The sequence below is a fragment of the Macrotis lagotis genome, chromosome 1 (assembly GCF_037893015.1).
Source record: "Macrotis lagotis isolate mMagLag1 chromosome 1, bilby.v1.9.chrom.fasta, whole genome shotgun sequence".
Classification (NCBI taxonomy): Eukaryota; Metazoa; Chordata; class Mammalia; order Peramelemorphia; family Peramelidae; genus Macrotis; species Macrotis lagotis.
The window spans coordinates 643234981-643245793 of NC_133658.1; positions in this window are offsets into that span (position 1 = coordinate 643234981).

Genomic DNA, 10813 nt, shown 5'->3' on the forward strand with positions numbered 1-10813 from the left:
TGAAAGGGAAGAATAGATTCTTCCATAGTCAGCTGCATAGTGAGATGGAAAATGAGTTTGTCAAAAACCCTGAAATGGAATTATAGCCCTCTCACTAGCTGTGTGGGCCTAGAGAATCACTCCCACTTGCTATATCTTGGTTTTTTTCCATCTGTCAGTTCTAATTCCACAGAATTTCTCATATCCACCCCCTTTCTACTCCCATTGTTATCATAACAGTTGTATGTACTTATATTATTTCTCCTGTTAGAATATTCACTGAAGGCAGGAACTGTTTTTCTGTTTTCCTTCGTATCTTGGGTGTTGGCAAATTTTGAACTCTCCCCCTAAATCCTTCAAATTGCTGCCAAAATGATCATCTTTTCTCCAATAGAGGTCTGATCTTGTTAGTCCCTGTCCTAAAATCTTCAAGAGTTTTTATTGCTATTTGGTTAAAATACAAAAGCCTTGGGCAAGTCCTTAAGGCATCCAAGAAATGACTCCAGCCTATCTTTTCAGACTTATTTCATATTATTCTCACTTTCCCAGCCAAACTGATCTATTAACTCTCATTTCTCCATCCCAGTACAGAGTAGTTCTAAAAAATTTTGTGGAATTCAAATGAATTGTGTTGATACCAGTTTGTAAATCTTATAATAATTATAATAGAGGATAGGTGGGGGGGTGAGAGGACTCTTCAAACTATGAAGTGGGGATAACTTTCCCTGCTACCAGAAAAAAATACTCAATGTTCCTGTACAGTTTTTGTTTCTGTTTACTTTTCATATTTACCCCCCTTTTCAGTAGTGACAGAAGAAAAAGGTTGTTTATAGCAGTAACTCTTGACATGTAAATGTCCCTTGTTGTAATCTCCCTGTTTTGGGGGAGAAAGGAGCACTGCTTATGGGGAAACTGTGAGTTGATGATTCTACTTGTGTGGTCCCAGACACTGTTAGACACTCTCTAGAGAGGTTGTGTGAAATATTACCTTTTCTATAACAGGTACCTTGTCTAAAAAACCTCAGGGGCTCAATCACTTGAACAAAAATTTGCAAATCTAGTTCTAGAAGCAGTCTTAGAGGCCACCTGGCCTTACTCCCTCATTTTACAGAGGAGGGAACTGAGGTCTTGAGAAGTTAAATGAACCATCCAAGGTCACACAGAGCTGGGATTGGAATCCAGGATTTTTCATTCCAAGTTCATCCTTCTGCTACAACCAGGGTTATGTAGAATCATGTCCTCTATATGTCTGTAAGTGAAGAGGAATTTGCCTTATGGAGGTCCCCACATCATTGGAAAGCCTGCTTAAAAGCAGAAAGAGCATAGTTTTTGTGGTTTCCATAGAACAGGAAGGACTTTTCTCCCCCCTTCCCACCAGTTACTTTCTCTTCAACCCCATTTCCTCCCAACCTTTGTGTCTGAGGTTGCATAGAAAGTCCTGGAAACTTGTGATTCTTGGGAGAAGGATATAATGAAAGGGATTGTCAGTCATGAATTCCATTTAACCATTCTCTTTCTTCATCCTGGGAAAAAACTGCAGTTCTATGTGGTACTTTTCTTCTGCTTCCCTCCCCTAACCCCCTTGGGAATGAAGGAGGAATTAGAGATGTGTAGTTAGCCAGTGATTAAGCCAGAATGTGGGTGGATCATCCAAGGCCTGCCAGCAATCAAGAGGAAGCCTGAGATTTTAGAAGGGTGGTGGACCTAGTTCTAAATTCCAGATTGGTTTGTGTGTAAGGGGAGGAAGAACAAAGAGATCCTGGGGGATAGAGGGAGGGGGTTGTTCTGGTGTAGAGGATGCCACTGTGAGCTGGTGGTGAGGGACTCCTGGCCAAGAAAATCATGGATCAGACCAGGCCTGGGGAACACTAGCTAAAAATTACATTAGTTGCTAGTTTATCATCCAACTAATATCTTTTACATTATACTCAGGCCTGACTGACACATTTCTGAAGAGGCATATGGTGAGTGTGATGAAGGCAGAATACATTACAAATGAGACATTGGGCAGAAGGAATAGTGTAAAGGATATCACTAAGAGAGCATGTGACATGGCAAGAGAGAGAGAGAGAGACAACCAATGTACAGAATATAAGCTCTCTTGGGATCCATACAAAAAAAATGAATTTGTGGGAAGATGAGATGGATGAGAATTATGTAAGATCGGCAGTGATGGATGGGCTTAGAAGCCTTTCCTGATTCACTTAGCTGCTGGTGTTCGCTCCCTAAATTATCATGTATAAACTCATTTGTTTGCAGATTGTACCCTTCCAGAATACTTAAGTTCTTTAAAGATACACCACTTAATTTTGTCTTTGTATTCCCAACTCCACCATGGTGGGTTGTTCAATTGTTTTCAGTCATACCTGATTCTCCATGACCCCATTGGTTTTCTTGGCAAAGATACTGGAGTGACTTGCCATTTCCTTCTCCAGTTCATTTTACAGATGAGGAAAGTGAGGCAGAGTAAAGTGACTTGCTCAGGGTCAAACAGCTTGTAAGTATCTAAAGTCACATTTGAACTCATGTCTTCTTGACACCAGGTGTGGTGCTCTATCAGCTGTGTTTAGAAATAAGTAAAGGAGAAAAAAAAACTTGAAGCCAAAAGCAAGAATCCCTTGAATTAAAATTAAAATGTTACTGATAACTGCCAAGGAGATATATATATATATATATATATATATATATATATATATATATATATATATATATATATATGTATGTATATAATTCAATAAGGGCTATGGATGAGGATGGATCCTCTAAAAATTTCACAAAGATAGAAGATATTCATATGAAAAATTATTCTAAATCATTATTGGAGAAATGCAAATTGAGGTATCTCTGGGGTGTCACCTTGCACCTCTTGGATTGGCTGATATGATCAGAAAGGAGAATGATCAATGTCCGAAGGGGAATGGGAGAGCTGGGACACTGATGCATTGTTGGTGGAGCTGTGAAGTGATCCAACCTTTCTGGAGAGCAATTTGTAATTATGCCTAAAGGGCAACAAAAATGGGCATACACTTTTATCCAGCAATACCACTACTGGTCTGAACCTTGAAGAGATCATAAAAAAAAGGGTTAAAAAATCCCACATGTACAAAAATATTCATAGAAGCTCTTTTTTTACAGTGACAGAATTGGAAATCAAGGGGATGCCCATCAATTGGGAAATGGCTGAATAAATTTTGGTATATGAATGTGATAGAACACTATTGTTCTATTAGAAATCACAAGGGATGGGATTTCAGAAAAGCCTGGAAAGACTTGCATGAGCTGATGCAGAGTGAAATGAACAGAACCAGAAGAACATTATACACACTAACAACAACATGGGGTGATGATCAATCCTGGTGACTAGTTCATTTCAGCAGTTTAATAATCCAAGACAATTCTAAAAAACATACGATGGAAAATACCATACATATCCAGAGAAGGAACTGTGGAGTTTAAATGTAGATCAAAGCTTAGTATCTTCAATTTTTAAAAGTTGTTTTTCTCTCTAATGTTTTCTTTCTTCTGTTTGGAATTGATTCTTCTTTCACAACATGATCAATATAGATTTTTGTTTAGCAGGGTTATAAATGTAGAGCCTAAATCAGATTGCTTTCCTCAAGGGGAGTGGGGGAGGGAAGGGAGGGGGGGAGAAAAATGTAAAACTTGAAACCTTGCCAGAAAAAATATTGGTAAAAACTACCATTGCATGTAGATGGAAAAACAAATAAATTATTTTTAAGAAAAGATGGAAGACATTGATGACAGAGAATCTGTAGTAGAGGAAATTTGTAGCAGAGAAAAAACATGTAGTGATTATGTTAAATAATTAACCTCTTCCTGTACTGGCCTTACTAACACTAACCTCATTGTCTTAGCTATCAAATCTGCCTGAGACCTACAGACACCTACCTACTCAAATCCCATTGTTTAAAGCTATTGAATCTCAAAGCTATCTCACAGAAACCTCTTGGAGCCTGCCCATGTTCCCATCCTGTTTTTACTAGAGAGGGGGCTGGGGCTCCCATCCAGTGAATTTTGCTGGGGGGGCTGCCCCCCCCCCCAGGGAAGATGCTGAAACACCTAGATGCATTGAGATAAGAGGGACCACCTGGACATCTCCCTTGTTTTTCTCCCAGCATATACACCTGCTCCTCTCCCTATATAAACCTGACTGTTCCCCCTGCCGATTGCTGATTCAGCTTGGGTGCAATCATTTTTGCATCTGTCCCTAATTTCTCTCTCCTACATAAACTCTGTCCTTCACCCCTGCAGGCTGGTGTCATCAGCCTGGCTTCAGTGCCCTGACAACTGTCCTTACCTTCCTTATGCTGCTCTCTCCCTAGGATGATTACCCCGATGGATGCTGCTGCCCCATCAGCAGCCCAGCTGCAACAATCTTCTAATCATCCTTACTTTCCTTTACTTTGCTAAATTCCCTAGCTGCTGGTCATCCCCTCAGCCCAGGTGCAATAACCTTGCAATGGCTTTATTTACTTTTTCTCTTAGCTTTTGCTTGATTTCTTTAAGAGATCTAGCCCTCATTACTGCTTAAATTATTAATTTATCTACTTGTTACTTTAATAGCCACAATAATATGTAATAAACTTTCATGTCTTTATACCTCTGATTAAAGAGTTTATGTGTGGAACGTATTCTTTAAAACTTTTTTTAATTTGCAGCAATGGGGTTAAATGACTTGCCCAAGGTCACACAGCTAGGTAATTATTAAGTGTCTGAGGCTGGGTTTGAACTCAGGTCCTCCTGACTCCAGGGTGAGTGTTCTATCCACTTTGCCACCTAGCTGCCCCTGGAATTTATTCTTGACTTTATGAAGACTCCAACACTCTTCTCATCTTCATCAAATCCACCCTACTACATATCCCTGCAGATGATTGTGACTAGCTTTGCTCTAGGCTGGTGGTATTGCTAGTTGAAATATTTGAATTGGATATAGTGAGTGGGATTCTGGCTGGAAAGGCAAAAATTAGGGTCTAAATTGAATTTATCATCTTCCTTTTTAATTTCCTTATGTCTTCTAATGGTGCCACTTTTCTCCCAGTCACCCATTCACAAAAATTTGGGAAAGAGCACTGGGGGCAGCTAAGTGTGGTACTGTCAATAGAACACCAACCCTGGAGTCAGGAGGACCGGAGTTCAAATCCTGCCTCAGACACTTAATAATCACCTAGCTGTGTGGCTTGGGCAAGTCACTTAACTCCATTACCTTGCCAAAAAAAAAAATAAAATAAAAGGAAAGAGCATTGGACTTAGAATCAGAAAATCTAGTGAGTCCAGATCTTCCCCTTACTAATACTTAGGAACTGTAATCAGAGAAAAATCCCTTAATCTTTCTGAACATGTTTTTTTGTCAATTCATCTATTAAAATGGAAATGATATATATGTATATACATACACACATACTTACACATGTACTCATACATATATTTATACATATATAAATACATATATTTTTTACTTTTCTCATGAGATTGTTGTAAGGATAAAAGAGATAAAGTATGTAAAGTGCTTTTTAATAAAGTACAATCTAGATATTAGCTAATATTTCCTGTGCATTTAATAGGACTATTGTAATGAAAGAGGTTTGTAAACTGCAAAAAACTATGCAAAATTAATTATAATCATCATATTTGACTCTTCTCTTTTCCTTCCTGCATAATCAGTTAATCACTAAGCCCTTTCCAGTCCATTATCTTCTTTTTTTTTCAGAAGGCAATCAGAATTAAGTGTCTCACCCTGAGTCTGAATTTGAACTCAGATCCTCTTGACTCTAAGGTCATTATTTCATCTGCTGCATCACCTAGCTGCCCTCAGTCTATTTAAAAAATTTTTTTTATCAGATCTCTTCCTTTTTTCCTCTTCTTATTTCCAATACAATTATCCTGGCTTAGACCCTTTCATTTGAATGGTTCCTTTTTTTTAAGAAAGATTTTATTTATTTTGAGTTTTACAATTTTTCCCCTAATCTTTCTTTCCTCCCCCCACCCCTCACAGAAGGCAGTCTGTTATACTTTACAATGTTTCCATGGTATACACTGATCTAAGTTGAATGTGATGAGAGAGAAATCATATCCTTAAGGAAGAAAAATAAAGTGTGAGATAACAAAATTATATAATAAGATAATGGTTTTATTTCTAAATTAAAGGTGATGGTCTTTGGTCTTTGTTCAAACTCCACAATTTTTTCTCTGGATACAGATGGTATTCTCTATTGCAGATAGCCCCAAATTGTCCCTGATTGTTGCACTGATGGAATGGGCAAGTCCATCAAGGGTGATCATCACCCCCATGTTGCTGTTAGGGTGTACAGTGTTTTTCTGGTTCTGCTCATCTCATTCAGCATCAGTTCATGCAAATCCCTCCAGGCTTCCCTGAATTCCCATCCCTCCTGGTTTCTAATAGAACAATAGTGTTCCATGACATACATATACCACAGTTTGATAAGCCATTCCCCAATTGAAGGACGTTTACTTAATTTCCAATTCTTTGCCACCACAAACAAGAGTTGCTATGAATATTTTTGTACAAGTGATATTTTTTCATCATCTCTTCAGGGTAGTGGTATTGCTGGATCAAAGGGTATGAACATTTTTTGTTGCCCTTTGGGCGTAATTTCAAATTGATCTTCAGAAAGGTTGGATGAGTTCACAGCTCCACCAACAATGTAGTGTCCCAGATTTCCCACATCCCTTCCAACATTGATCATTGTCCTTTCTGGTCACATTGGCCAGTCTGAGAGGTATGAGGTGATACCTTAGAGATGATTTAATTTGTATTTCTCTAATAAGTAATATGAATTTTCTCTAATAAGTAATATGAATATTTCTTTTAACATTGATTAAGCATTATTTATGTGAATGTAATGTTCTGTGCATGGGGGAGGCAAATGCTGGATGACCAACAGGATTTCATTCCCCATGAGACTTTAGGTCTCAAGGACAGACCTCTTTGGAGTTTTTAGTATCCAAGGGCAAAATGGTCTGGGACCCAAGATCAAGGAGATTTGCTTCAAAGCAACATCAAAAGAACAAAGTTAAAGAGGCAGAGTTTTATTTTGTTACAAAGGTGGAAATCATGAGATACATAGGCATATTTCTCATGGTGAAGAAAAATGTGAATAGGATTAGAAGAAGCTGCTTGACTGCCTCATATCCATTCACATGTTGTTTTTCTCCAGATCAGCTAAGTCCTTCATATAATACATTGACTGACTAGACAACTTGGGAAAAGTTTTGTACCAGGAGAATATTGCATTTGATACCTAAGAACAAGTTATCACATCCAAAAATTGGAGTTCTTGACTTTAAAATTCTCATTACTTTTAGAAATGTTGAGAATATGTACTTGGATCTTAGATTCCAAATACGGCTGGGCAATAATCCACTGACTCATTTTAACAAATGTTGAGTTGGCTGCCACTACTAAGAGAAGGATAAGGTTGCTAACCAACTAAAAGTTTAGTGATTATTACTAGATAAAAATAGACAATTTTCATTACAAAAAGTAAAATTTTTTTCACAATCAAAAATCAACACAGCTAAAATTGGAGAAGCAAGAAATTGGGGGAAATTTTTTTCTGATAAAGGTCTTATTTCTAAGCTATATAGAGGCCTGAGTCAAATAAAAATAAAAGTCATTCCCCAATTGATAAATGGTCAAAGGATATAAACAGGCAGTTTTTGGAGAAAGAAATCTGAGCAATCTATAGGCATATGAAAAATGTTCTAAATCACTAATAGAGAAATTCAAATGTAAACATTTGAGGTTTTGCCTCATACCCAGAAGATTAGTGAAGTTGACAAAAATATATTTAAAAAAATTGGAGGGGCTGTGGGAAAATAGGTCCTTTAATGGACTGTTGATGGAGCTGTGAATTTGTTTAGTCATTCTAGAAAATAATTTGGAACTCTGCCCTGAACCATTAAACTGTGCATACCTTTGACCCAGTGATATTACTACAAGGTTTGTACCTCCAAAGAGTTCGAAGAATTGGGAAAAGGAAAATATTTAAAGCAATTATTATTGTGGTAGAAAATAATTAGAAACTGACAGGGTTCCTATCGATTGGAAAATGGCCAAACATGTTAAGTTATATGAGTGAGATGGAGCACATTTTGCTGTAAGAAACAATACAGGGGAGACTTTTAGAGAAACCTGGAAAGTGTTGCATGAACTGATGCAAATTGAAGTGAGCTGACCAGGAGAACAATTTAAAGAACAACAACAATGTTATAAAAACAAATAACTTTGAAAGATTTGAGAGCATAATGACCAACTACAATTCCAGAAGACTCATGCTAGAAAATGCTATCTACCTCCAGCTAGAGAGATAAGGGACCCAGAAGGCAGAAGGAGGTATTTGGAAGGGGGGGGGGGGAGGGTAACACTGTTGATGCAGAAACTTGTTTTGCTAGACTATACATGTTTGTGACAAATTTTTCTTGCTTTCTTAAGATGGGAAATGGAGAGGGAAACTCAGAACTGAAAATAGATTAAATTGAAAACAAACCCAGTATTGCCTGGTAAAGAAAACTAACTTGGATATATGGGGTTACATGTAGGTCTGGTGTATCAGAAACCTTAGTATTCCCCATGGAGAGCTAAAAGTGATCTCACACAAGAAAGTGAAGCCAAGACTCTGAGACATCATGGGATGTTATCAATGGACCTAATGTTATTAATGGATATAAATGTAGAAGGGGAACCATCTTTCTTGTTTCCATTCTCCATAGATAATTGATAATGAGAAAGTTAAAATATGAATATTTATGAGAAGTAAAGTTAAGAAAAAGTGATGTAGGAAAAAAAGCCAAGAAAAAGGAAAATGGTTGTGACTCTCAGGGACTTAACTTTACCTTCCCACAGACTACTTCGTTGTATAAAGTAGTACTGTTGAGATCAGGACTGGGCCTGTGTTTATGGTGGATGAGGAAACATTCTCTGCTAGTGAAGGCCACACTACCTTTTTTTTAAACCACTTTTAGTTACAAAGAGTTGCTTTGAGTATTGACTTGTGCATTGTCACACAGCTTGTAGGCATTATGAGTGGGATTTGAACTCGTGTCTTTCTGGTTCTGAGTCAGGTGCTATATCTGGTCTGCCATGTCTCCTTTTTAGGGGAGTACTGCATTCAACTAAAAATAATCCTAAACAAAAGATGAAAAAGTGATTGTTACAACTTGAGGCTCTCTGATCTAGGACTTTAAGAGTATTCCATGATGATCTTGGGCACTTTAGCCAAGAGAGAGCTCACAAAAAACAGATTCTACTGGGCAAGGATGGCAGACTATATTAAGACAATATGTATTAAAAAGTGTGAGACCTGTGCTTAATGTGTTCCTAGGAAAATTATATTAATTTAAAATGCTTATGTGGAATACACATATACTGGAACTGGTACACTTAAAACTTTTATCTCTGGAAGGAGCTGAGAAGACTAAAACGACTTTCTACAGGCTTCTGATCTTTTCATACAATTTCAAAGGTCCTGCTTCTCTTCCCCACAGGGATCATAAGGCTTCTATGAGTTTCCCTTGCAGATTTTTTTTTTTGATTAAATTAAGGAGTTTGAGAGCAAGTTACTCAAGGAGTGCTAGCCTTGGCAGGAATTGAAAAGTATAGAACTATACCATACCACAGGAAGAACCACAACCAGAGCATTTAAATTTTGCACTAAGAAGCAAAGTGGAGTTGCAAACTCTAAAACCTGAGCAACATGCTCAGTGGAGCCATCGTGTGATCATTCTGCTATATGGCTATGGAGGCACCAGGAAAGATGCATCATCTTAACTTGATATGTATCCATGCTTGGGTAAGAGGTATAGCTCTCTGTTGACTAGATGCTTTGGAATTTCAAAAAATGGAGACAACCAGAGACTCAGGGAAGAGAGCAACTGAAGGAGGACCAATCCTTATCAACTCAGAGGAGTTCAGGGAGAAGGAAGGAGTAGTGGGTTGCTCAAGTTTGATGTTAGGAATTCTTGCTAGAGATTGGTCTTGAGAGCACCGGGCTGGGAATCAGAAAGATTCATCTTGGTGACTTCAAATCTGGCCTTAGATACTTATTAGCTGTATGACCTTGGGTACATCACTTAACCCTTTTGCCTCAGTTTCTTCATTTGTAAAATGAGCTGGAAAAAGAAGTGGCAAATCACTCTAGTGTCTTTACCCATGATCCCAAATGGGGTCCTGAAGAGTCATGAAAATGACTGAACAACAACAACAAAGAAATAGTAATATCCAGGAAAATACTAGCTAGTGGCCTTCTGGCTGGTAACCCCCGTCAAGTAGCTGTGGTAAATGTCCACAATAGAAACATCATTCTTGAGAATGTTTGGGATCTGGTAAAAGTAGTTGTTATTGTTTGCACTTTGTGATGAAGAGGACTGATGATGTCATGGGGTGATATCTTGCCTGTGAATTGGATTCAAGTGAGGCAGAGCAGCACAAAGTTCTCTCTTCCAGAGCCATCTACAAGCTATGGCTTCATGGAGAGACAGGTGAGAGTGAGGTGGCTCAGGCGGAAAGCAGACCTGCAAAGGACTCACACCAAAGGAACTAGTCTTCCTTGAACACACCCCACACCTTTGTTGCTTATAAACATGCACATAGTTCATGTATCAATGATGAGAGGAATCATCTTTGCAAAAGTTTTTGTACTTTTTTGGTGTGTTTTCCCCCATTGGGTAGGATCCCTGCCTGCTGCCATGAACAAACCAGGGTTAGGTTAGGTGAAGCTGACAATTTTAGGGTACCTTTTTAAATGTCAGGTGAGCAGAGTGGTTCTTAAAAAAGATTGCTCAGGTATCTAGGGGG